This window comes from Carassius auratus, linkage group LG28B, assembly GCF_003368295.1.
Source record: "Carassius auratus strain Wakin linkage group LG28B, ASM336829v1, whole genome shotgun sequence".
NCBI lineage: Eukaryota > Metazoa > Chordata > Actinopteri > Cypriniformes > Cyprinidae > Carassius > Carassius auratus.
Window position 1 is genome coordinate 10,044,006 of NC_039293.1, and position 27,690 is coordinate 10,071,695.

The 27,690-nt window shown below is 42.5% G+C and overlaps 1 pseudogene; it reads right to left on the minus strand.

Moving 5' to 3' along the window:
- Positions 1-13,855: 13,855 nt before the first annotated feature.
- LOC113067395 (zinc finger protein 271-like) lies at positions 13,856-27,300 on the minus strand (annotated as a pseudogene).
- Positions 27,301-27,690: the final 390 nt, after the last annotated feature.

A 27,690-nucleotide genomic window follows, 5' to 3' on the forward strand; every position in this document is an offset into this window, starting at 1 on the left:
TTCGTGGAACAGAGTGATATGCATCCTTTATTGTGGTGTAATAGTGATCCAATATATTACTGTCTCTTGTGGGACATGTAACATGCTGTCTGTATTTTGGCAGTTCATGGGAGAGATTGGCTTTATTAAAGTCCCCAAGAATTATTAAAACAGAGTCCGGGTGTTGTTGTTCTGTGTCTGTGATCTGATCAGCGAGTTCCTGTAAAGCTGAGCTCACATGCACCTGCGGAGGAATGTAAACACTGACCAGAATGAACGAGTGAAACTCCCGCGGCGAATAGAACGGCTTGCAGTTAATGAAGAGTGTTTCGAGATTTGAGCAGCACGTCTTCTTTAACACAGTTACATCTGTACACCACCGTTCATTGATGTAAAAGCATGTCCCGCCGCCACGCGATTTCCCCGCTGATTCTGCGTCGCGATCCGCTCTAAACAGCTGAAAGTCCGGCAGATGGAGCGCGCTGTCAGGTATGGTGTCATTCAGCCAGGTTTCCGTGAAACACAGCGCAGCAGAGTGTGTGAAATCCTTATTTGTCCGAGAAAGCAGAAGGAGTTCGTCCGTTTTGTTGGGTAGAGAGCGGAGATTTGCCAGATGGATGCTAGGCAACGGCGTTCGAAATCCGCGCTTCCTGAGTCTGACGGGCGCTCCCGCTCGCTTCCCCCGTCTGCGCGTCCTGAAGCGTTTGATCAGCGCCGCTGCTCCTCCGATAACAACGTTCACTAAAACGTCTGAATAATTGAAATCTGGAAAAACATCTTGTGGTGCGTTCTGCTGAATGTTCAGCAGTTCATCCCTTGTGAAACTGATGGCAGGAATATAACTAAAGACAGGACAAACAAACAAAAACACAAAAACATATGCAGAGCACATCACGGAGGCAGCCATCCTGTAACGGCGCCAGAACAGACAGGCAGAATCTGGACACTATGTATTTAGTTATAATTATTTGTTTTTTAAATCATGTTTCTGTTTATTTGTATGAAGGTTTTTTGTATTAATGAATTAATTTACTCATATATTTATTTTTTACTTTTATATTTACATAAAGATTTTGCTAGTAAGAGTCCTTCCTCACTGCTGTTCCACACTCCAGCTCAGTTGGTGGCAGTAATGCACCCTAAAAATATGGTTTGCCAAGCGCCAATAAACACAAGAAGAAGAAGAAACTTTCACAGCTTTATCGCTATTTAGACAATTACAAGCTACACTTTACACAGATTGTTTGTTGTAGTAAACACTAGTGTCCAGATTGACTTACTGAATGTGATCTACAACTTTTAGAATGAGTGAGAGAGAAAGAGAGAGAGAGAGAATTTGGCTCCAAGGACTATTTTACAAACTTATTCAAAGTGGCATAGGAGGTAAAACCTATGACCTTATCAAATCAATGTACATAAAAATTGGCACCAAACGTACAAGGAATCTTTCCCAAGAGCGTGGTGTGAGACAGGGCTAATGCTTAAGCCCAACATTATTTAACATCTACATCAATGAACTGGCGAGTAGTCTGGAGCGATCACCAAAGATTAGATGCCTGATCAGATGAACTGAGAGATAAAGCACACAGGGCCTGTCTCCCCACCATCTTGGATTGTCGTCTTCCCAGCATTGTTTTGTACTCTTGTTTGTTTGTTTGGTTTTCATTAAATTGTTTAACTCGCACTTGTTTCCAGCTCCTCCTTCACCCAGTCGTCAAAGAACGTTCTCACCCAAAATGGAAGCAGCGAGCACCACCTCTTTAACTGACTTTATTCACCACAGCGTCAACAGCAGGGATCAGCAGCTATCCAAGCTCTGGTGGCACAGGTGTCCAAGCTCACCCAGCAGATCCATCAGTTCACCTCTCCTACTGCGCCCATCGCACCGCTTGCGCCACCCGTCCCCCGGGAGACCCCCCAGGATCACTTCCGGCCAGAGCCGTGACTTCCGGCACCAGAAAACTACTCCGGTGAGCCAGGTTTCTGCAGAACTTTCCTAAATAAGTGTTCCATGCACTTTGCCTTACAGCCCCGCACCTTCAGTGGCGCTCACGCTAACTCTACTGTCCGGAAAGCCGCCCTATGGGGGACGGTGGTGTGGAAGAACCAACATCCGTGTTGCGCCTCGTTCCACACCCTCTCGGAGAAGCGGCTCACCAGCTCTCAGACCTACATCAAGGGATCTCCTCCGTCACGGATTACTCCATTCAGTACCACACCCTGGCGGCCGCGTGCCAGTGGAGCGAGGCGGCGCAGTGGGATCGATTCCTGCATGGCCTGGCAGACCGTGTTCAAAAGGAGATCTACCTCCTCGAGCTGCCCCCCACACTCAACGATCTCATTGACCTAGCCCTACGAGTTGATGCCCGGATTAATCGTATGGGTCGACAGACCAGTCCTTTGCGCCATCCCATCTCTTCGGAAAGGGGCCACTCGAGTCGAGAGAACGCAGTCGGTCCCATCGACGACCACGAACCCATGCAGGTGGGTAGAGCTCGGCTGTCCCGGAGGGAGAGAGAGCGGCTGAGATCCCAAAGACTATGCTTGTACTGCGGAGGCTCAGGACATACCAACTATTCCTGCCCAGTAAAAGAGCCAGCCCGGTAGTAAACATGAGGCTACTATCGGGTGGGATCTCCGCTGGGAAGTCCTCAACAACATCATCGACTCTCCTTCCGGTGAAACTGCGGTGGAAGAATCACACACGACTGTCAAGCCCTTCTGGACTCAGGAGGCAAAGGTAATTTTATCGACTCACTCCTTGCACATCACCTGAACATTACCGTCCTGCCTGTATTTCTTCCCATCCATGTGACCGCACTCAATGGCCAGGAACTGCCTCACGTCACCCACTACACTGAACCCATCACTCTGTTGACTTCTGGCAATCATTGTAAAACCATGTCCTTTTTCCTCATGGATTCCCCCGTAGCTCCCATTGTCTTAGATCACCCCTGGTTAATGAAACATAATCCACGTGTGGATTGGGGTTCCAGCTCAGTCACATTGTGGAGTGAATGTTGTCATGAGTCTTGTCTGGTTTCTGCTTGTCCTGTTGTCCCTGTCTCTGTCTTTCAGAAGGAGAACATGGTATTGTCAAACGTGCCAGCAGAGTATCTGGACCTGAAGGAGGTGTTCAGTAAGTCCCGTGCTGCTTCTCTTCCTCCGCATCGTCCCTACGACTGTGCCATAGATTTAGTGCCAGGTAAGTCTCCGCCTGAAAGGCAAATTATACTCTCTTTCTATTCCAGAGAGGGAGGCCATGGAGAAATAAATTTCTGATTCCTTAGCATCTGGGTTCATCCGCCCTTCCTCTTCTCCAGCGGGGGCGGGATTCTTTTTTGTGGGTAAGAAGGATGGTTCTCTGCGACCTTGTTTTGATTACCGAGAGCTGAACAACATTACGATAAAGAACACCTATCCATTACCACTCATGTGTCAGCTTTTGAGAGGTAACAGGGAGCATCCGTATTCACAAAATTGTATTTGCGTAATGCTTATCATTTGGTCCGCATCAGGAAGGGGGATGAATGGAAAACCGCCTTTAATACCCCTCGAGGGCATTTTGAATACTTGGTGATGCCGTTTGGGCTCTCCAACTCGCCAGGGGTTTTCAAAGCACTCGTTAATGACGTGTTGAGAGATATGGTAGATCAATTTATATTAGGGATGCGCCGAATCCAGATTTTTGGGGTTCAGCCAAATACCGAATCCACTGTTTAAGATTCGGCCCAATCCGAAACCGAATACCGAATCCTACTCGCATCCTTATTCCATTATCACAGTAAAACACACTAATGAAGTAAAAAACGTAGACTGCAATGTATTTTTCATTTTATTTTATTTAAACTGTAAAAAAGAAAAAAGAATAGGCAACATTATGCCAGGATGACAAGTGAGAAAAACTTTTTTGAAAATTACCAAGCTTATGCTTACCCAAGTAAACAACCAAAACCTTTCAATAAAAGTGTTTTTCTTTTCTTTTTAAAAATCAGAATATGTGTGGCGACTTAACTGAAATTAATCTAATTGAACATTAACTCAATAAACATGGATAGTAGGCTGTTTAGTTTTCGTTTATAACAGTAGGATAGGCTACAATTAGAACATTATCCAAATATTACGAAAAATATTACGTAAGATCACACACATCTCCTGAATAATTAAATTAACGTAAAACCCTCTAATCTTTCACATGAAATGAGTTTCATTTAAAAAAAAAAACAAGACGCTCTGCATTAACAGGTGACAGCTGGTTGCGAGTGTGGGAACGAATGTCCCCATCAGTACTGAAAAGTCTTTCACTGGGCACAGAGGAAGATTTTTGCCATTTTTGCCAGCAGTGGAAATGGCTGCTGGTTTGTCTTCCACCACTGAAGTGGATCCTCTCTAAGAGGAATCAAAGGCTCACCAAAAAAAAACGTTTATCTCCACGTCAGCACCCGATGTGTCTGGCTGGCTCTGTATTGCTACGGTATAAATCGCCCCGCCGCTCAAGATTCCTGAACAATTTAGTTTAGAGCGAACTGTCGGGCCTTGTTCCTCCTCATATAAACACCTTCACCCAATCAACAGCTGCGTGACGTCGACCAGCGTAGCGCAAGCCTAGGGTTCGGTTCGGTGAAAAAAAAAACCTAAGGTTCGGCCGAAACCGAACCCCGTCAAAAAGCCCAGTATTCAGCCGAATCCTGGATTCGGTGCATCCCTAGTTTATATATGTTTACCTATATGACATACTGATTTTTTCTTCATCTCTCAAGGAACACGTTCAACACGTCAGACGAGTGCTCCAGAGGTTACTTGAGAATGTCTTTTTGTCAAGGCGGAGAAATGCGTATGCAATGTACAGTCTGTTCCCTTCCTAGAGTATATCGTCTCATCCGAGGGAATACGTATGGACCCTGACAAAGTTAAGGCTGTGATAGATTGGCCATCTCCAGATTCCCGTAAGGCCCTATAGCGGTTTCTGGGGTTCGCCAATTTCTATCTGCGTTTTATTCGCAATTTCAGCCAACTAGCCTCACCTCTGACAGCCTTGACCTCTCCCAGTACTCCGTTCAGGTGGTCGGACACAGCTGAGACTGCGTTCACTAACTCAAAAGCCGCTTCGTTTCGGCTCCCATCCTTGTGGCCCCTGACCCCACACAGCAGTTCATGGTGGAGGTTGACGCATCAGAGGTGGGGGTAGGAGCAGTGTTGTCCCAACGTGCTGTCTCGGACGATAAGGTACATCGTTGCGCGTTTTTTTTTCTCCCCATCGATTATCTCCTGCTGAACGCATTTATGACATTGGAAACAGAGAGTTGTTGGCCGTCAAATTAGCTTTGGAGGAGTGGCGTCACTAGCTGGAAGGCTCAGGGGTAACTTCCATTGTTTGGACCGATCATAAGAATTTAGAATACAGCAGAACTGCCAAAAGACTCAATTCCAGGCAGGCTCGGTGGGCACTTTTTTTTCGGTCGCTTTGATTTTACTTTATCGTACCGCCCGGGTTCCAAAGATGTCAAACCCAATTTTTTTTTTTCACATCTCTTTGATCCCTCCGCCCGCCCGGTGACTCCCGAGTGTATTTTATGAAGAAACTCACAATAAGTGGATTCAGAGTAGTAACTTTAGATGTAAGGATTTCAACATCACTTCTGATACTACAGTCTACAGGCGCCCCTTCAAGAATGACAACAGCCTGCGAATCTACACTAGGTAAGATCTAAACCTTATTACTATATTACCGAGCACAATGTTGGCCTGATTTTTATTTTTTGACGCGGTGGTTGCTTGTTTGTTTAAAAACCTCTTCTGTGGATCAAGGCAATATGTATTAACATGTTAATAGATGATTCACCCAGGAATAAAAGTAAAGCTGTCATCATATACTCACCATTATGTCGTTGTAAACCCATATGGCTTGCTTTCTTCATTGGCTTAAAGAAATTTCCCGGTGAATTCTAGGAGAAGTAGCTGATCAGTACTTAAATATTTTACTGTTCTTTGTTCTGTACTTGACCATCTCTGCCACATATGGATAAAACTAAATTGAACAACATTCTTCATTTCTAATATAATATTTAAATTTTATTGAAAATTGTATTAAGCATGGACTTTGCATACTGCATTTAAAAGGTTCATTTTTTTAATGTAAATTATTAATTTAAATGATAGACAAACGCAAACTGGGTGCTCAATGCAAAAGTAAAGGTTCATTACAATGATGTTTGAATTACAGTGAAAAACATTATGCACCGATACAGTGCAGTGTAATAGAGGAAAAATATAGTGTTAAAAGTGTTATGTGATCATTTAAAAGAATATGTAGTACAAACTGTACTAAAGTGATAATAAAATAGTGAGTAGAAGAGTACAATAACATATAAGTGATATAACGATGGATTTATGAAAGGTTTAGAACAGGTTTCAATTCTTTCTTTCCCTGAGAATAGAGTGTATTTTTAGTTGTGATGTCAAAACCTGAATAATAAAGAGTAATTCTCACTGGTTCCCTCGAGGTTTTCCTTTGGGTTTTTACAACGGGATTTTACAAATAATTAATAAAATGAGGTCTGTGGTAAACACAACTTGACAATACCTTTGCTCTACGATGGAAATTCAACACAACTTTTCAAGCAGTTAACAAGAACAAAAAATCTTTACAAACAAATCCTTTTATTAAGAACTGATTTGACAACATTATTTAATTCGTTAGTTATATAATAGAGAAGGAACAGTCTTTTTTATGATTAATTAGTTTCTTATTGTAAAATACCAATCACTCAGAGAGAGTTCTCTACTCGACACAATTTAATGATCTACTAAACAATTTCATGAAAACCAAACAAACAAGAGTACAAAACAATGCTGGGAAGACGACAATCCAAGATGGTTGGGAGACGGTGAGTAATCCGGATGGTGATGGTGAGTTGGCAGCAGGAGAGGATGGCACAGGAACTGCGGGGGATCGAGCCGAAGGCAAGTGGTGATGCTTGTGGAGGTGCGAAGAGTGGATGAGGTTCCGGGGGAAGACACGGGACATCCAACGCAGAACAACACAGAAGCTTAGAACAGTTACCAGACATGAAAGAACGTTCTCACAAACACAAGACGGGAGACAAGCCAATATATAGGGAGAGAGTGATGAGTGACAGCTGCTGCTGATGACAATTAACGGAGACGCCCACAAACTAATCAGTGTAGATGCGAAACACACAGACTTCACCACAAAGTGCAAAACCCAGAGATCATGGTTTACCAAGCTTGACAGTATCCCCCCCTCTAAGAAACCCCTCCAGGAGTTCCCAGAAGGGCCTACTTGCTGATTGTAATCATCAATAAGGGAGTGATCCAATATGTCTCTAGCAGGTACTCAACTCTTCTCCTCCGGTCCGTAACCTTCCCAGTCCACCAGGTACTGGAATCCTCGCCCCCTCCATCTCGATTTCAGAATGCGATTAACCGAATAAGTCGGTTCCCCATCTACGAGACGGGGTGGTGGGGGAACCGGAGTAGCTGGATTAATCTGTGCATAAAACACGGGTTTAATCTTGGACACATGAAAGGCAGGGTGTATCCTCCTGTACGCTGGAGGTAGTTTGAGGCGGACTGTCACCGGACTAAGGATCTTGGTGATAGTAAACGGGCTGAAGACAAGCTAACTGATGCTCCTATCAATTTACAAAACTCTTTCCAAAATGTGGATATAAATTGTAATCCCCTGTCAGAAACCACGTCTACTGGGAGTCCATGAAGCCGAAAAACGTGATTTAGGACAGTGACCACTGTCTCCTTGGCTGTCAGTAATTTGGGCAAGGGAATGAAATGTGCCGCCTTCGAGAACCGGTCCACTACGGTCAAAACGACCGTCATGCCATTAGAGGGCGGGAGGGCGGTAACAAAATCTAGTGCGACGTGGGACCAGGGTCTCGAAGGGACAGACAGTGGTTGGAGGAGCCCATCAGGAAATCGGTTAGATGACTTACCACTTATGAAAAATGAGCAAGCCAAAACAAAATCACGGACGTCACAAGCCATACGTGGCCACCAGAATCGTTGTTTAACTAACCTATTAGTTCGACTTATCCCTGGATGACAAGCAATGTTAGAACAGTGACCCCACTGAATGACTGCAGACCTTAACTCCTCCGGCACAATTAAACGGTTCGGTGGACAACCGGACGGCGACGTTACCCCTTCTAAGGCAGTCTTGACCTTCGACTCAACCTCCCATACGAGTGCTGAGACCACTACTTTCTCAGGTAAAATACACTCGGGAGTCACCGGGCAGGCGGAGGGATCAAAGAGATGTGATAAAAAAAATTGGGTTTGACATTTTTGGAACCCGGGCGGTACGATAAAGTAAAATCAAAGCGACCGAAAAAAAGTGCCCACCGAGCCTGCCTGGAATTGAGTCTTTTGGCAGTTCTGCTGTATTCTAAATTCTTATGATCGGTCCAAACAATGAAAGTTACCCCTGAGCCTTCCAGCTAGTGACGCCACTCCTCCAAAGCTAATTTGACGGCCAACAACTCTCTGTTTCCAATGTCATAAATGCGTTCAGCAGGAGATAATCGATGGAGAGAAAAAAAAAAGCGCAACGATGTACCTTATCGTCCGAGACAGCACGTTGGGACAACACTGCTCCTACCCCCACCTCTGATGTGTCAACCTCCACCATGAACTGTTGTGTGGGGTCAGGGGCCACAAGGATGGGAGCCGAAACAAAGCAGCTTTTGAGTTAGTGAACGCAGTCTCAGCTGCGTCCGACCACCTGAACGGAGTACTGGGAGAGGTCAAGGCTGTCAGAGGTGAGGCTAGTTGGCTGAAATTGCGAATAAAACGCAGATAGAAATTGGCAAACCCCAGAAACCGCTCTAGGGCCTTACGGGAATCTGGAGATGGCCAATCTATCACAGCCTTAACTTTGTCAGAGTCCATACATATTCCCTCAGACGAGACGATATACCCTAGGAAGGGAACAGACTGTACATTGCATACGCATTTCTCCGCCTTGACAAAAAGACATTCTCAAGTAATGTCTGGAGCACTCGTCTGACGTGTTGAACGTGTTCCTGGAGAGATGAAGAAAAAATCAGTATGTCATACAGGTAAACATATATAAACTAGGAATGCACCGAATCCAGGATTCGGCCGAATACTGGGCTTTTTGACGGGTTTTTTTTTCCACCAAACCGAACCCTAGGATTGCGCTACGCTCGTCGACGTCACGCGGCCGTTGATTGGGTGAAGGTGTTTATATGAGGAGGAACAAGGCCCGACAGTTCGCTCTAAACTAAATTGTTCAGGAAACTGGGACGATTTATACCGTAGCAATACAGAGCCAGCCAGACACATCGGGTGCTGACGTGGAGATAAGCATTTTTTTTCGGTGAGGCTTTGATTCCTCTTAGAGAGGATCCACTTCAGTGGTGGAAGACAAACCAGCAGCGATTTCCACTGCTGGCAAAAATCTTCCTCTGTGCCCAGTGAAAGACTTTTCAGTACTGCTGGAGACATTCGTTCCTAAACTCGCAACCGGCTGTCACCTGTTAATTTAACGTTAATTTAATTATCCAGGAGATGTGTGTGATCTTACGTAATATTTTTCGTAATATTTGGATACTGTTCTAATTGTAGCCTGTCCTACTGTTAAAAACGAAAACTAAACAGCCTACTATCCATGTTTATTAAGTTAATGTTCAATTAGATTAATTTCAGTTAAGTCGCCAAACATATTCTGATTTTTAAAAAGAAAAGAAAAACACTTTTATTGAAAGGTTTTGGTTGTTTACTTGGGTAAGCATAAGCTTGGTAATTTTCAAAAAAGTTTTTCTCACTTGTCATCCTGGCATAATGTTGCCTATTCTTTTTTCTTTTTTTACAGTTAAAATAAAATAAAATGAAAAATACATTGCAGTCGACGTTTTTTACTTCATTGGTGTGTTTTACTGTGATAATGGAATAAGGATGCGAGTAGGATTTGGTATTCAGTTTCGGATTGGACCGAATCTTAAACAGTGGATTCGGTATTCGGCCGAACCCCAAAAATCTGGATTCGGCGCATCCCTAATATAAATTGATCTACCATATCTCTCAACACGTCATTAACGAGTGCTTGGAAAACCCCTGGCGAGTTGGAGAGCACGAACGGCATCACCAAGTATTCAAAATGCCCTCGAGGGGTATTAAAGGCGGTTTTCCATTCATCCCCCTTCCTGATGCGGACCAAATGATAAGCATTACGCAAATCCAATTTTGTGAATACGGATGCTCCCTGTTACCTCTCAAAAGCTGACACATGAGTGGTAATGGATAGGTGTTCTTTATCGTAATGTTGTTCAGCTCTCGGTAATCAATACAAGGTCGCAGAAAACCATCCTTCTTACCCACAAAAAAGAATCCCGCCCCCGATGGAGAAGAGGAAGGGCGGATGAACCCAGATGCTAAGGAATCAGAAATGTATTTCTCCATGGCCTCCCTCTCTGGAATAGAAAGAGAGTATAATTTGCCTTTAGGCGGAGACTTACCTGGCAATATATCAATGGCACAGTCGTAGGGACGATGCGGAGGAAGAGAAGCAGCACGGGACTTACTGAACACCTCCTTCAGGTCCAGATACTAAGCGGGCAGGTTTGACAATACCATGTTCTCCTTCTGAAAGACAGAGACAGGGACAACAGGACAAGCAGAAACCAGACAAGACTCATGACAACTTTCACTCCACAATGTGACTGAGCTGGAACCCCAATCCACTCGTGGATTATGTTTCATTAACCAGGGGTGACCTAAGACAATGGGAGCTACGGGGGAGTCCATGAGGAAAAAGGATATGGTTTCACAATGATAGCCAGAAGTGAGCAGAGTGATGGGTTCAGTGTAGTGGGTGACGTGAGGCAGTTCCTGGCCATTGAGTGTGGTGACATGGATGGGACACAGCCAGGACATGATTGTTCAGGGGACATGCAAGGACTGAATCAATGAAATTACCTTTGCCTCCGGAGTCCATAAGGGCATGACAGTCGTGTGTGATTCTCCCACCGCAGTTTCACCGGAAGGAGAGTCGATGATGTTGTTGAGGACTTCCCAGCGGAGATCCCACCCGACAGTAGCCTCATGTTTACTAACGGTCTGGCTCTTTTAACGGGCAGGAATAGTTGGTATGTCCTGAGCCTCTGCAGTACAAGCATAGTCCTTGGGATCTCCCAATGACTGTGACTCGTTCCACTGGCACACGGCCGCCAGGGTGTGGAACTGAATGGAGTAATCCGTGACCGAGGAGGTCCCTTGATGTAGGTCTGAGAGCTGGTGAGTGGCTTTCCTGCCGGCCGCGGCTCGATAGAAGACCCTCCGCATCTTCTCCGAGAGGGTGTGGAATGAGGCGCAACACGGATGTTGGTTCTTCCACACCGCCGTCCCCCATAGGGCGGCCTTTCCGGACAGTAGAGTTAGCGTGAACGCCACTTTCGATTCCTCGGTGGCGAAGGTATGGGGCTTTAAGGCAAATTGCATGGAACACTTATTTAGGAAAGTTCTGCTGAAAGCTGGCTCACCGCAGTAGTTTTCTGGCGCCGGAAGTCGCGGCTCTGGCCGGAAGTGATCCTGGGGGGTCTCCCGGGGGATGGGCGGCGCAGGCAGTGCAATGGGCACAGTGGGAGAGGTGAGCTGATGGATCTGCTGGGTGAGCTCAGACACCTGTGCCACCAGCGCTTGGATAGCACGTCCGGTGTTAGAGATGCTCTCCTGCTGCTTATCCAGGCAATTGACGCTGTGGTAAATAAAGTCAGTTAAAGAGGTGGTGCTCGCTGCTTCCATTTTAGGTGAGAACGTTCTTTGACGACTGGGTGAAGGAGGAGCTGGAAACAAGTGCGAGTTGAACAATTTAATGAAAACCAACCAAACAAGAGTTCAAAACAATGCTGGGAAGACGACAATCCAAGATGGTGGGGAGACGGTGAGTAATCTGGATGGTGATGGTGAGTTGGCAGCAGGAGAGGATGGCACAGGAACTGCGGGGAATCGAGCCGAAGGTAGGGGTGATGCTTGTGGAGGTGCGAAGAGTGGATGAGGTTCCGGGGGAAGACATGGACATCCAACGCAGAACAACACAGAAGCTTAGAACAGTTACCAGATATGAAAGAACGTTCTCACAAACACAAGACGTGAGACAAGCCAATATATAGGGAGAGAGTAATGAGTGACAGCTGCTGCTGATGACAATTAACGGAGACGCCCACAAACTAATCAGTGTAGACGCGAAACACACAGACTTCACCACAAAGTGCAAAACCCAGAGATCACGGTTTACCAACCGTGACATGAAATGGAAGCTTTAGCCTAAGTTCTGCCAGGAAGACTCAATTACTTCATCACTAATTACCTTTATCATTATCCAATCACGTCTTTATACTTCGGTAAAAAAGATCGTACTTACACATGTTTGAATTCGCAGATGCCGACACGACAAGATCCCAACGCGACAACAACCTCCACCCTCCCCACCACCACCAGGATGGTCCTGTCCTTACCTTCCAGGGGGGTCGGCTGCGCCCCTGCCTTTGTCTTCAGGCAGGAAATGCAGATCCGCTACCCTCGGATTACGAACCATGGACGGGGCCTTCCGCCAAATAAATTTATAATTATGCTTGCTTCGTACATCATTTTATCTCCCGAGTTTTTCTGGTAGAACTGCCTTTAACTATCATTTTGCATTATTGACACACTGTTTTCCTAATGAATGTTGTTCAGTTGCTTTGATGCAATGTATTTTGTTTAAATATATAAATAAAGGTGACTTGACTTGTCTTATGAAAGCACAGCAAATTATTAAGCACAGCACTCTGTGTACACACTAGAGGAGAGCGAGCAAACTTTCTCAGTTTGTGTAAATCAATTATTTATCCTCAGTAATTTTACACTTGTCCAGTACAAATATGTTGCTTCATTACATAATTACAGTATATATGTTTTTCTTTATTTACCCCCAAAAAAGTGAAGTGAAATGTGACAACATGCCCCATAGGTGGGGTACATTATAACATCTGAGGGGCACGTTGTAACATGATCACTAAAACGTTATCTGATCAAATTAAAAAATATACAAGACAAACTTAATATTTTTTGTTCATAAAACAATTTTTTTTTTTCTAAAAAAACAAGAATTTTAGGAATTACAGATAATCTGATTTGAGTTTGACAAACACATTGAAACTTGGGACGACCCACATAAACGAGTAAAAATGTTTGACATGTCCTGAAATAATCATTTATGAACATTAAATATTGACTGTCAGTCTTTATTCACCTGTTTCTCATCATTTCTCATTCAAATGAAAGTAAATAGTATAAATCAGTGTGCAACTGCAGTTTAAAACTGGTTGGTGTCTTCTGCTAGTTATCAAAGCTTTAAAAAACGATCTGAACTGATAAATATCAGATTTGAGATTGAAATAATAGCACATTTGTCTCATTTTAAGTCAATAATGAAAACTAAGATAAAAAATGTAAGTCAGAATCTCGCTTCCCCGCAGTACCTGTGTCACCCTCTCCTGCTGCCAACTCACCACCGCACTCCGGATCCTCTGTACACCTGCATCTTCCCGGACAAGTATCACCTGTGTTCCTGTCTTCATGTGCCTTGTTTATTTATTTCATTAAAAATCACTCGCACTTGCTTCCTGCCAATCCTTTCACCAGTCGTTACAGAATTTCACACTTACTGTGGTAAAAAGTTCAGCGATATCTTCAAAAGATTTTAGAATTTTGGCACATTATTTTTCTATATAATGTTGATATGGTAAACGCCGCTCCACCTGAAAGTAGAAGATACTCCACTAAAGATAGAGATTAACGGCTAATCAGGAAAACATGTATCACTGTCACAACCTGAAGCTTTAATTAATTGTTAATATTTAATATTTCCAGGGATCCCTTACACAAATATGATAAAGCTGTTCAGTAAAAAGCAAACAAGATCAGAAGTGGTAAAGAGGGATAGGGACATCCTTTGAAATATCACTGTTCTCTTTACAATCTACTGGCATTTCTTTAACATTATCTAGAATATTAATTATTCCTCATAATTTATTTTAAATATAGTTTAATTTACAATGTAACCATTTAAAATGCAATTGAAAGCAATTCTAAATGTTTCTGAATTCAGTAAAATATGTAACCCAATGTAATTCTCTTCACAGATTGTTTTAAAGGACTCCCATTCATACTTTACTGACAGCCCACTATTCAGAGTTGAGAATCAGTGCAGTTCCTCCTGTACAGAGCTGCTCACATTTACACGTGGATATTTCCGTGTTTACATTACACTGCTGAACAAGTTTTGAAGTATATATATTTGCAGTTACATAATATTAAATTAATATTTTTTATTTTAGTCTGTGCAAATGAAACCAAATGAATCCATCCCAAGTGTTTTGTGTTAGGCCAGATCCTTCTCTGGAAGATCAACTGAAAGGTGGACCATGAAGAGGAGGAACTCATAGAAGGACTGCAGAGACTGACACAGTCAAAATAAATCTCTCTCCTCGTTGTATCTGTCCTTGTTTGGTCTCACGAAACATGTGGAATGCAGGTTCAGTAACTCGGTGTTAAGTTAGTTAGCCTACACTAAACCCGAAGGGTATGTTATGTTATGAATTTCTTCTGTGGGGTCTATCTAAATAGCTGAGTGACAGTAACATTGTTTACAACATTTCTGTATGCCAATGAAGAAAGCAAACACTTCCCACATGCAGTGCATTGATATGGTTTCTCTCCAGTGTGGATCTTCTCATGTGTTTTCAGACTTGATAACTGACTGAATCTCTTGTCACATTGTGAAAACTTGTAAGGTTTCTCTCCAGTGTGGATCCTCTAATGGAGTTGCAAACAGTTTGCTGAAGTACACGTATATTCTCACACTTAAAGCACATGTACTGTACTCTCTCACACCAGTATGTATTTTATGATGTATTTTCACTCTCAAAAATGTTTTCCTGCATTGATCACGTGTACAGCTTCTCTCCAGTGTGAATGTTCATATGATGCTTAAAGTTTAATGAGTGTGAAAAACTCTTTCCACATTAATCACAGGTGAACGGTTTCTCTCCAGTATGAACTCTCATGTGTGATGTAAGGTCTCCTTTTTTTCTAAAACTCTCCCCGCACTGATCACATGTGTACAGTTTCTCTCCAGTGTGAATCCTCTCATGTTTTTTCAGGTTTCCTAAATCTCTGAATCTCTTGTCACAGTGTGAGCACTTGTACAGTTTCTCTCCAGTGTGAATCCTCTCATGTGTTTTCAGACTTGAATGAATGAATGAATCTCATGTCACAGTGTGAACACTTGTAAGGTTTCTCTCCAGTAATAATCCTCTCATGTTTTTTCAGGTTTCCTAAATCTCGGAATCTCTTGTCACAGTGTGAACACTTGTTTCTCTCCAGTGTGAATCCTCTCATGCTGTTTCAGCTGTCCTGACCGACTGAATCTCTTGTCACAGTTTGAACACTTGTAAGGTTTTCTCCAGTGTGAATCCTTTCATGTTTTTTCAGACTTGATGACACACTGAATCTCTTGTCACAGTGTGAACACCGGTAAGGTTTCTCTCCAGTGTGGATCATCTCATGTAGTTTCAGGTCTCCTGATCGACTGAATCTCTTATCACAGTGTGAACACTTGTAAGGTTTCTCTCCAGTGTGAATCCTCTCATGCTCTTTCAGGTGTCCTGACTGACTGAATGTCTTGTCACAGTTTGAACACTTGTAAGGTTTCTCTCCAGTGTGAATCCTCTCATGCTCTTTCAGGTGTCCTAACTGTCTGAATCTCTTGTCACAGTGTGAACACTTGTAAGGTTTCTCTCCAGTGTGAATCCTCTCATGTAGTTTTAAACACTGTGCAGTAGTAAAAGTCTTTTCACACTCAAAGCACATGTACTCTCTCACAGCAGAATGTATTTTCTGATGTCCTTTCAAACTTTGTATTAATGAAAAACTCTTTCCACACAAATGACATGAATGTGGTTTCTCCTTTGTATGAATTCTCAGGTGCTGCTTCAGGACTGAATCTCTCAAAAATGTTTTCCCGCATTGATCACATGTGTACAGTTTCTCTCTAGTGTGGATGTTCATGTGTAACTTAAGACTTTCTGATAGTGAGAAACTCTTTCCGCACTGATCACAAGTGAACGGTTTCTCTCCAGTATGAACTCTCATGTGTGATGTAAGGCTTCCTTTTATTGTGAAACTCTTTCCGCACTGATCACATGTGTACAGTTTCTCTCCAGTGTGGATGTTCATGTGTAACTTAAGACTTGCTGATCGTGAGAAACTCTTCCCACACTGATCACAAGTGTGCGGTTTAATACCAGTGTGGCTCATCTCGTGTGTTTTCAGGTTTCCTAATTCTCTGAATCTCTTGTCACAGTGTGAACACTTGTAAGGTTTCTCTCCAGTGTGAATCCTCATGTGAAGATCAAGATGATGTTTGCATGTCAATCTCTTTCCACACTGAGTACAGGAGAAAGATTTCTGGGCTCTTCTTTTCTTTAAAACTTTCTGAGTTTGACAGCAACTCAAAGGTTTTTTTTCAGTTCTGAATTGATTTTTTCTCTCAACTTCACTCAATTCTTCATGCTTCTCATTTTCTTCCATCAACTCTGAAATAAAAGTAAAAATTGTTTATTTAAAAAAAGAAAAGAAAAGTGACAATTGCTATACAACAGTCTGATCATTTTGATGCAGGTTTATAAATACATCAAGTTTATATATACATCTCCCTGAAACTTTTTCATTCATCAATGAATGAGGTAGATTATTTTTCAAAAACTCTGCAGGACTGACGTTTGCCACCTTGGTTATATAGTCTTGTATAAACTCCATGAGACTGTCTCATAGACTGCCAAGAAAAATAACAGTGTCAAGGTCCATAAAATGTATGAAAGTCGTCGTCAGAATACTCCATCTGCCATCAGACGTGAAATCTGGGTTAAATGAAGTGCTTTATGACACAGAAGAGGATATGCAGCATGGTGATATGGAGAGACACAGAGGAGACAATTGACAAAGGAATTATTGAATAAAGTCGTTATTAACTGGTCAGGTCCCTTCGGCCCTTAAGTTAGCTGCCATCACACCAGTCCCAAAAAAGGCTTGTTGTGATATGGAGAATCTGTCTAACTATAGGCCTATCGCCCATCTACCTTTTCTATCTGAGGTCTTCGAACGAGTTGTAGCTGGCCAGTTACAGCTAGGGCTGTAGTACTCGAGTCCGGTCTTGGACTCGAGTCCGGACTCGAGACATTTTTTCTGTCGTCTCGGACTCGTTGAATTTGCACTAGGACTTGTCTCGGACTTGGCCATTGAACTCGCCAAGTCTTCTAGTTGGTCTCGACCGAGTCCAAAAAAAATAAAAAAAAATAATTCTCCTTCAAAACAAAACCACGCTTGCGCTCCAGTGGCGTCTGCTGTTGCTGGGCAACCATGACCCGCTCTCCATGATGACGCAGAAGTTTCAGCAAAGAATCAATGGATTTCCAGCACTTAAATCTCTTGCAGTAGCTCTGCTAATAGATTCATTTAAAAAATGGCTATCCTTGTACAACTATGATCTTCTGTTTCTCCATCTTAGCTTTCAGTATTGTTCCGGGAAAGGATGTGCATGACCAGCGGTGGACTTACTGCGACCTGAAAAGTTTAGATGTTTCTAATTTAATTTTCTACCTGTTAGATTGTGTTTTATTTACGTCTACACCTAGATAGCCTTAAACGTATCCTTTACAATAACGAAAAACTAATTATTGTTGTACAGTATAGGGGTTGCAAGACTACTGATTTCTACTAGTCGATTTTTTTAAATAAAAAATGCTTGAGTTACTCGGCTATACTCGTGGTTCATGCTATTGTAAATGAAAACACATTAAATAGTTTTTTTTTTTTATCAATAAACGCGTATTAATGTATAGCCTTATGCAACAATTACATATGTAAATTCATATATGACATTACATATTTACATTTTCATGTAACAGCCAGTATTTGTATCTGTAACAATCACAAATTTTTTCCTATCTGCATTCGGATACAACATCGTACAGTTACTTGATAAGACTGTTATGACTTTTTATATATTTTTTCGTAGCTATCACTGAACAAGTATGTCGTGTTAAACTGAAATAATTATTAATTTCTAAAATAATATTTATCATGCAAGCAGAGAGATGTCATGACAAATGTTTAGTGATCATTTGAACACGACTGAATCTATTCAATGCACACATTCTCATTACGCAGAACACTTTGAGCGAGTCTTAATGTTAATGAACTTCACTAAACAGATGTGTGTGTGCCGTGCAAACCAGCAAAAGGTAAAGATGCAAACATGTAGGACAAGTAGACAATGTATCCGTATCTAAGATTATTAGCCTACTCTTGAGAGAGAACTGATTTGGTTTTTGAGAGACTGAGATGCGCAACGCTGCTGTTTGATTGGTGAGCGCGCTGTGCTTATTCCATTCATTCGTATCATGGTAGCCTAAGCTTTCAATATTTGCCTTTTAAATATATACAAATAATATAACGTGTAGCTATGATGTATTATTATAGGTAAAATTACTCTTGCAACGCTCTGATTTCTGAGAGATGCACAGAGAGGCGACAACAATGCGGTGTTTGAATTGCATTCTTTTCACTCATAAAGTTTACATTCATTCACTTCTGGCGCTGATCCCCTGGCTCACCTGTTATCTAGCAAACACCAGACTGTGTCAGCTTCAGCCGAGTATTCAGGCAGAATTATTCCTTGTGCGTTATTCGTTTTTTAAGCCATTATCTGTGCCATTCCGAATAAGGTATTCAGCTTCAGGCACAACCCTAATTATTACATAACACATTTTATTTTTACATGCAACATAGATAAGGTCATATAGTAAAAGCTACACGCAATATTGTAATTCTAAAATTCACGTCGTACTTGCAAACACTTTGTATGCATTATGGTTAATGCATGCTGGAGTAGTCGATTGTTTCTGACAGCGCTGGACTAATCTATGCAAAAATTTGCTGTATTTATGTGCGCATGTCCAGTAGAGCCAAACGTATCCATTCTAGCCTTGCTGCACGCATTTGTCATATCCCGGGCTTTGCGTGTGTCTGTGCAATGTGCCAAGGCATAGTCATATACATTTTTGACCACAGATATAATGTCAACAAAAATAAAGTACAAACTTTGTTTGTTTATCCAAGTTTAGCTCCCAGGGTCGGACTGGGGGTAAAACCAGTACTCATTACCAGGGCCCCAAAGGAAGAGAGGGCCCTTGAAAAGTATGAATCTGAAATATATATTTTTTACCTGGATATTTTCATGGGTGGGGGCCATGGGGGCCCATCAGGACTGCCTATGCATAGGGCACGGGATCTTGGGTAACGCCCCTGTTAGCTTTAACCCTAATTATACACACTTGAACCTAATCAAGCTCTTACTAGACACACTAATCTTCCAGGTGTTTTAAGGCCAGTTGGAGCTAAACTTTTCAGGACATTGGTCATCCAGGATGTAGTTTGGAGAGAGAGTCCTAGAGAGTGGTTACTTTGCACATTCTTTTTGATCATTACAAATAATAATGTAAAATGATTTTCTTAGAATATGAGATATGCTTTCTCTCACATCAGAAACTTTACCAGTAGTTAAGTATGTGGTCTTGAAGAGGACCCTTTTTTCTTTCATTTGGACTCGGTCTTGGACTTGGACTTGAACCTCTTTGGACTCGGTCTCGACTAGTCCTGGACTTGGACTTGACTTGGACTCGACAAAGCTGGACTTGACTACAGCTCTAGTTACAGCGATATCTGTCTATCAACAATCTCCTAGAACCATTTCAGTCCAGATTTAGATCAGGCCATAGTACTGAGACTGCTGTCGTTCGGGTTGTAAATGATCTTCTCATTTCTGCTGATATGGGTGTCTGTAGTATTTTGGTATTGTTAGACATCACGTCTGCTTTTGACACTATATCACAAGCGGTCCTTCTTGAAAGACGGTCTGTATATCTGTCCCACAGGGGTCTGTGCTTGGTCCCATCTAATTTACATTTAACATTTACATTTAATCATTTAGCAGACGCTTTTATCCAAAGCGACTTACAAATGAGAACAATAGAAGCAGTCAGGTCAACAAGAGAACAACAACAGAATACAAGTGCCATGACAAGTCTCAGTTAGTCTAGTATAGAACGCAGAGCCAGGTATATATAATTTTTTTTTTTTTTTTTTTTTTTTTTTTTTTTTTTTATTAAATGAAAAAAGAGACAAGAAAAGGAAAAGTACTGGTGTTAGTAGGTTAGGTGCAGGCGAAAAAGATGAGTTTTTAGATGTTTCTTGAAAATGAGTAAAGACTCAGCTGTACGAATTGAGATTGGGAGGTCATTCCACCAGCTGGGCACAGTCCAGGAAAAGGTCCGTGAGAGTGATTTTGAATTTCTTTGGGATGGCACCACAAGGCGTTGTTCACTTGCAGAACGCAAACTTCTTGAGGGCACATAGGATTTAACCAGTGAGTTTAGGTAAGTTGGTGCCGTGCCAGTGGTCGTCTTGTAGGCAAGCATCAGTACCTTGAATTTGATGCGAGCAGCTACTGGTAGCCAGTGTAACCTGATGAGGAGAGGAGTAACATGAGCTTTTTTTGGCTCATTGAAGACAACCCTCGCTGCTGCATTCTGGATCATTTGCAGGGGCTTGACAGTACATGCAGGAAGAGTCAGGAGAGCATTACAATAGTCCAGTCTGGAGAGAACAAGAGCTTGGACAAGAAGTTGGGTTGCTTGCTCTGACAGGAAGGGTCTAATCTTCCTAATGTTGTATAAGGCAAACCTGCAGGACCGGGTCGTTGTAGCAATGTGGTCAGTGAAGCTTAATTGATGATCCATCACAACTCCTAGGTTTCTGGCTGTCCTCGAAGGAGTTATGGTTGACGAGCCTAGCTGTATAGAGAAGTTGTGATGAATCAATTGGTTAGCTGGAATCACCAGTAGTTCAGTCTTTGTAAGGTTAAGCTGAAGGTGATGGTCATTCATCCAGCTAGAAATGTCACTCAGACAGGCTGAAATGCGAGCAGCTACCGTCGGGTCATCAGGCTGGAATGAGAAGTAGAGTTGGGTGTCATCAGCATAGCAGTGATAAGAAAAGCCATGCTTCTGAATGACAGATCCTAAAGATGTCATGTAGATGGAGAAGAGAAGTGGTCCAAGTACTGAGCCTTGAGGAACCCAGTAGCAAGGTGGTGTGACTTTGAAACATCACCCCTCCAAGACACACTGAATGATCTGTCAGAGAGGTAGGACTTAACCCACAGGAGAGCAGTTCCAGAGATTCCCATCTTTCTGAGGGTGGACAGGAGAATCTTGTGATTAACAGTGTCAAAAGCAGCAGACAGGTCCAGTAAGATGAGTACCGAGGATTTTGAAGCTGCTCTTGCTAGTCGCAGGGCTTCAGTAACCGAGAGCAGAGCAGTCTCAGTTGAGTGGCCACTTTTGAAGCCAGATTGGTTGCTGTCCAGGAGGTTGTTCTGTCCAAGGAACATAGAAAGCTGGTTGAACACAGCCCGCTCAAGTGTCTTTGCAATGAATGGAAGCAGGGATACCGGTCTGTAGTTTTCAAGAAGCGCTGGATTTAGAGATGGTTTCTTGAGCAGTGGGCTTACCCGAGCCTGCTTGAATGCTAAGGGAAATATTCCAGATTGAAGAGAAGAGTTGATAATGTGAGTAAGTGAAGGTATGACTGAAGAAGAGATCGCTTGAAGGAGGTGAGTGGGGATAGGATCAAGTGGACAAGTAGTAGGATGATTGGACATGAGAATTTTGGAGACGTCCATCTCTGAGAGTGGGGAGAAGGAGGATAAAGAGTGTGCATCGGTCATTGTGAAGTTTTCCTCAGTCTGCGGTGTGGAGAATTGGTCACTGATGGATCTTGTCTTATTTGTGAAGAAAGCTGCAAAGTCGTCCGCTGTAAGAGTCGATGGAGGAGGTGGAGGCGGCGGATTAAGAAGAGAAGAGAAAGTCTTGAAGAGTGTCCGAGCATCACAGCAGCTGTTAATTTTGTTGTGGTAGTAGGATGTTTTAGCTGTGAAGACATTTGCAGAGAAGGAAGAGAGGAGAGATTGATACACACTGAGGTCCATAGAGTTTTTTGATTTCTGCCATTTCCTCTCTGCAGCCCTGAGTTTAGAGCGATGTTCTCGGAGAACCTCGGACAGCCAGGGGGCAGATGGGGCAGTGCGTGCTGGTCTAGACAACAGTGGGCAAAAGTTGTCCAAGCAAGATGTTAAAGTGGAGCAAAGAGTGTCCGTAGCACTGTTAATGTCCAGAGCAGAAAACTGAGGGAATGGTGGAAGAGAGGATGAAACCACAGCAGATAGGTGAGATGGAGAGAGTGAGCGTAGGTTCCGTCGAAAGGTGACCTGCGTTGGAGTGTGTGCCACTTCAGGAGTAAGTGCTAGGTTAGCAGTAATGAGGAAGTGATCAGATGTGTGCAGTGGAGTAACTGAAGTGGTGTCCACAGAGCAACAGCGCGTGTAGATGAGGTCAAGTTGGTTGCCCGATTTGTGAGTCGCTGTAGTGGACACTAGCTTTGAGATCAAATGAGGTGAGCAGAGTTTTGAAGTCAGCAGCCTGGGGTTTATCTAAGTGGATGTTGAAGTCACCAAGCAGTACCAGAGGAGTACCATCTTCAGGAAAGTTTGATAGCAGCACATCCAACTCCTCCAAGAAGTTTCCCAGTGGACCTGGAGGCCGATAAATGACCACAAAGTGAATTTTAACAGGGTGGGTTACAGTAATGGCATGTGATTCAAATGAACCAGTACCTGTAGATGATGGCTGAAGTTCAAATTTCCATTCTTTGGATATAAGGAGACCCGTACCTCCACCCCTCCCAGTGGTACGAGGAGTGTGGGAACAAGTGAAATTAGTAGAGAGTGCTGCAGGGGTGGCAGTATCTTCAGGTTTGATCCAAGTCTCGGTCAGTGCCATGAGGTTGAGTCCGGAATGGGTAGCAATAGAGGAAATGAAGTCTGCTTTGTTAACTGCAGACTGGCAGTTCCAGAGACCAACTGGAATAGAGAGCATAGTAGTAGAGGTCAGAGGGACATGGCGTAGGTTTGTCAGACAGGCCTTCCTGCGACGTACATAGCGTGCTCTCCGAGTGTTAGTAGTGATAGTAGAGATCTGAAAGCACATAGTGACTACAAGTGTAAGATATTTGAGAGGCTATACAAAAAGTAAATAAAGAGAAAAGCAATACTCAGGTGCCCTGTCGGTGTCCCTGCTCGGTGGAGTCGCGCAGGTAGAGTCGATTGTCTTTACACTCGTCGGTCTTCACACGAGGAGGGATCACACGAGGGTTGCCGCGACCGCTGCCGCGGTGAAACCTAGTGCTTTGTATTAGCCTGATTACCTGTGATTGAAGTCAGCTGGACACGCCTCGCTATTTAGCAGATCGAAACCAGGCAGTCCCGCGATAGGCAAATGCAAAACCAAGCGCCACTTTCAGCACGTATTAACCAGGGTAAGACACACAATTTAAACCCTAAAACTTGCCTAGCAATGATGATCACACACTAGTCTGATGAGAAAACAAGACAAAACACTCACAAGCTGCTGTCCTTCTAATTTAGCATCTAAATGTTGCCTCTGGATGACATAATTTGTCAGTTTGGTTTAGGTTTTCATTGTTATGTTGATGATGATACGCTGATCTATAACAGCATGCACCCTGATCCTAATCTTGCGATTACAGCCCTTAGCGCACCTGCCTCGATGCGATAAAAGCCTGGATGCATGATAATTGTTTTAAGCTTAACCAAGAAAAAAAAAGAACTTCTTTTTGAATATGAAAATCTTTACTCAGACTTAAAGGGTGGGGGGGGGGGGGGGTGAAATGCTATTTGATGCATACTGAGTTTTTGACACTGTCCATGTTTAGCATGGGAATCCAACTCTTTAACAAAGTTTAAAAAATTAAGTTGTACGTTGTACATTCCGGTTTGTCACAAGTTTCGGAAAGTTTTTTTCGAGTATGGCTCTGTGTGACGTTAGATGGAGCGCTTCTGCCGGAAGAGCGCACGCTCCCGTAGAGCAGAGCACTGAGAGCACAACATTCACTGATCAGAGCGAGAGCGTCGCGAAATGTCACCAAAGACGTGTTTTGGTGTTTTTGGTTGCCAGGGCAAGACAACCCTGCACAGATTACCAAAAAAAAAAAACAGCATTAAGGGACCAGTGGATGGAGTTTATTTTTACAGAGCATCAATGGAGTTGTGCAAGTGTTTTTGTTTGTTCCCTGCATTTCGAAGATGCTTGTTTTACAAACAAGGCCCAGTTTGACGCCGGATTTGCATATCGTTCATTTCTTAAGGATAATGCAATCCCAACGAAAAAGGGTCACGATCGTGTGTTGGAACCGCAGGCGGTGAGTAAAACTGCTTCAAATATCTCTGTGTTGTTAACTTAGCTATCGGCGCGTAAGCACATCAAGTAAACAACATGTGATGTTGGCATCAAACTGCACGAGTAAAAGTGCTTCAAATATCTCTGTGTTGTTAACTTAGCTATCGGCGTGTAAGCACATCAAGTAAACAACATGTGATGTTGGCATCAAACTGCACTTTCCACATGTACAGCTTGAAAAAAAAAAAAATGATGACATAAAGTGGAACTTAGTCATTTTCCAAAACCGCTAAGCAAATATATACAGTTTCAGTACATACCACATAGAGACGTCGTTGCTGATGCTCTTGTTAAATTTCAGCCTCTGGATCTGATTCTGGATCATAAATATACGCTGAATCTGACTGTTACCCATGGTTTGTTTTGTTTTTTCCTCACGGTAATGTCACAGCTTCCAAAAGCTCTCAACGCAAAAGCCTACTGCCGCTCGTGATTCTTTAGCTCCGCCCACACGTCACGCCTCCAGCCGGTCGTGTTTTTCTGGGAAAAACGGTACAGACTATCTTTCTCTTATGAATATAATAAAACTAAAGACTCTTTGCAGTACTACTCTAGAGGTACTCAAGATTAACAGGATATTGAGTGAAAACGAGCATTTCACCCCCCCTTTAATATTTCAGAGTTGACTACAGTCAAGCACTTGGTTACTCCATCTCTTCAAGTGCGTAATCTTGGCGTTATCTTTGACTCTGAACCTATGTTCAATGCATATATTAAAAAGGTATCAAAGATTGAATTTTTCCACCTTAGAAATATTGCTAGACTGCGACCATTTGCTAGATGCAGAAAGGCTTATACTTGCCTTTTATTACATCGAGGCTTGATTATTGCAATGCGCTCTCTCTTGGTTTCCCAAATAAATAAATAAAAAAATTACAATATATACGAAATTCAGCCGCCCTGTTATTGACATACAACCACTCAGTACTCTCTGATTTACACTGGCTGCCAATACAAGCACGTATTGAATTCAAAACACTGATTTTAACATATAAAGCTATTTATGGGATGGCACCTGTGTATCTCTGCGGTTGTTGGCGTCTGTACTGCATTTGAGCTCCATCACTATATTATTTTTACTGACTAATTTTATCTTAAAAAAATTTTATACACCATCGTGTCCGTTTCTATAAGGTGCGAATATATCATCTATTGTATTCTACAGCAAAAACAATCAGAGCGCTTCGATATCACTAGTTTTATTTTGATCTCCCGGGTCCGTTATTAGCTTATAGCCTGTTAGCATCAGCAAGCGTGGTTGCTGCTAACTGCGCTTGCATTGCTAATACTCTATTCACACACATTACCATTGCTGTACTCAATGTTACTTGCTTTAATGGTGGATGAATGTCTAACTTTGATTGCAGGCGAGGACACGTTGGAGGATTCGAGACCTGGAGAAGAGGCAGGCCCAGCTGAGAGAGCGAAGAGCTGCGCTGGAATCATCCCGGGCTGACGCTCACAAGTTCGGTGTAAGTATACAGCGTGCTGTTAACACTCCCACCACGTCTACTCCGTGTGTTTCTCTGCACAGGCCCAGTGCACCCAGGACGCGATCACCTTCACTCCTTATCAACGAGGACACGAAAGGTTCAGTAGACTTGTTGCTTTAGATGAATGGTTGTTGTCATGGTGTAAAGAACAGAAACTGCTATTTGTTAATAATTGGAATCTTTTCTGTTTCGCGCTGATGGCCTGCACCCCAGCAGAGTCGGAGCTGCTTTCTGACAACATCTCCAGGACGCTTCGCTCCATGTGTCTAGTAAGACAATTCTCAAATAACTATTATGATGACTTTTGTTCCACCCACTTAAATGATAAAAGTACTTGCACTGTACAATCTATTGAGACTGTGTCTGTTCCCCGAATAGTGAGGTCAAAATATAAATTTAATGTAGGATCTTAAAGTTTGGGCTCATAAATATTAGATCTTTCACACCCAAAGCAGTTATTGTAAATGAAATGATCACAGATAACAGTTTTGATTTACTCTGCTTGACTGAAACCTGGCTAAAACCAAATGATTATTTTGGTCTAAATGAGTCTACTCCACCAAACTACTGTTATAAGCACGAGCCCCGTCAGACTGGTCAACAATATATAGTGATATTCTCAATGTTACCCAGAAAACAGGATACAGGTTTAACTCTTTTGAAATACTTCTGCTAAATGTTACACTGTCAGACATGCAAAAGAAATCTAATGTATCTCTTGCTCTGGCTACTGTGTATAGACCACCAGGGCTGTATACAGAATTCCTAAAAGAATTTGCAGATTTCCTCTCAGACCTTCTAGTTACAGTTGATAAACCGCTAATCATGGGAGATTTTAATATTCACGTTGATAATGCAAATGATGCATTAGGACTTGCGTTTACTGAAAGATTATTGTAAAAGATTGGATGACCAATAATTTTCTCCAATTAAATTCGGATAAGACCGAGATACTAATTATTGGACCAAAAAACACTACACAGAATCTTGTAGATTACAATCTGCAACTAGACGGATGTACTGTTACTTCCTCTACAGTCAGAAATCTGGGTGTTATATTAGACAGCAATTTGTCTTTTGAAAATCATATTTCCCATGTTACAAAAACTGCATTCTTCCATCTTAGAAACATTGCCAAGCTACGAACCATGTTATCTGTTTCCGATGCAGAAAAGCTAGTTCATGCATTCATGACCTCTAGACTGGACTATTGTAATGCACTTCTAGGTGGTTGTCCTGCATCTTCAATAAACAAGCTACAGGTAATCCAAAATACAGCAGCTAGAGTCCTTACCAGGTCAAGAAAATATGATCTTCATCCCGTGGTAACTAGGATTTACACAAGCTCCAGTCTGGATCCAAAACCCCTGAGAAGAGATGATGCTGACCCTCAGAGGACCCCAGATGATGCTAACCCTGAATCAACAAACAGAACTAACAAATATTGCTACAAATTGTTTTCTAATGTGCTTTAAAGACACATCTTTTTACAGCTGTTTATTGTAATTGAATGTGATTGTATGTGATGTTTTACTTCTTGTATACTGTAGCACTTTGAGTCTAAGAAAAGCATGTTAGAAATAAAATGTATTATTTTTTTTGTTTGTTTGTTTTCTTTGCTTACAAAATTTTCAGATGAGAAATAAAACATGACTGTATGCAATTGGGCTGCCCAGTAATATGTAATATTTTTATAAAAACATTTTACTCAATGTGGATTAATCTTACATCCCATCACACAACAG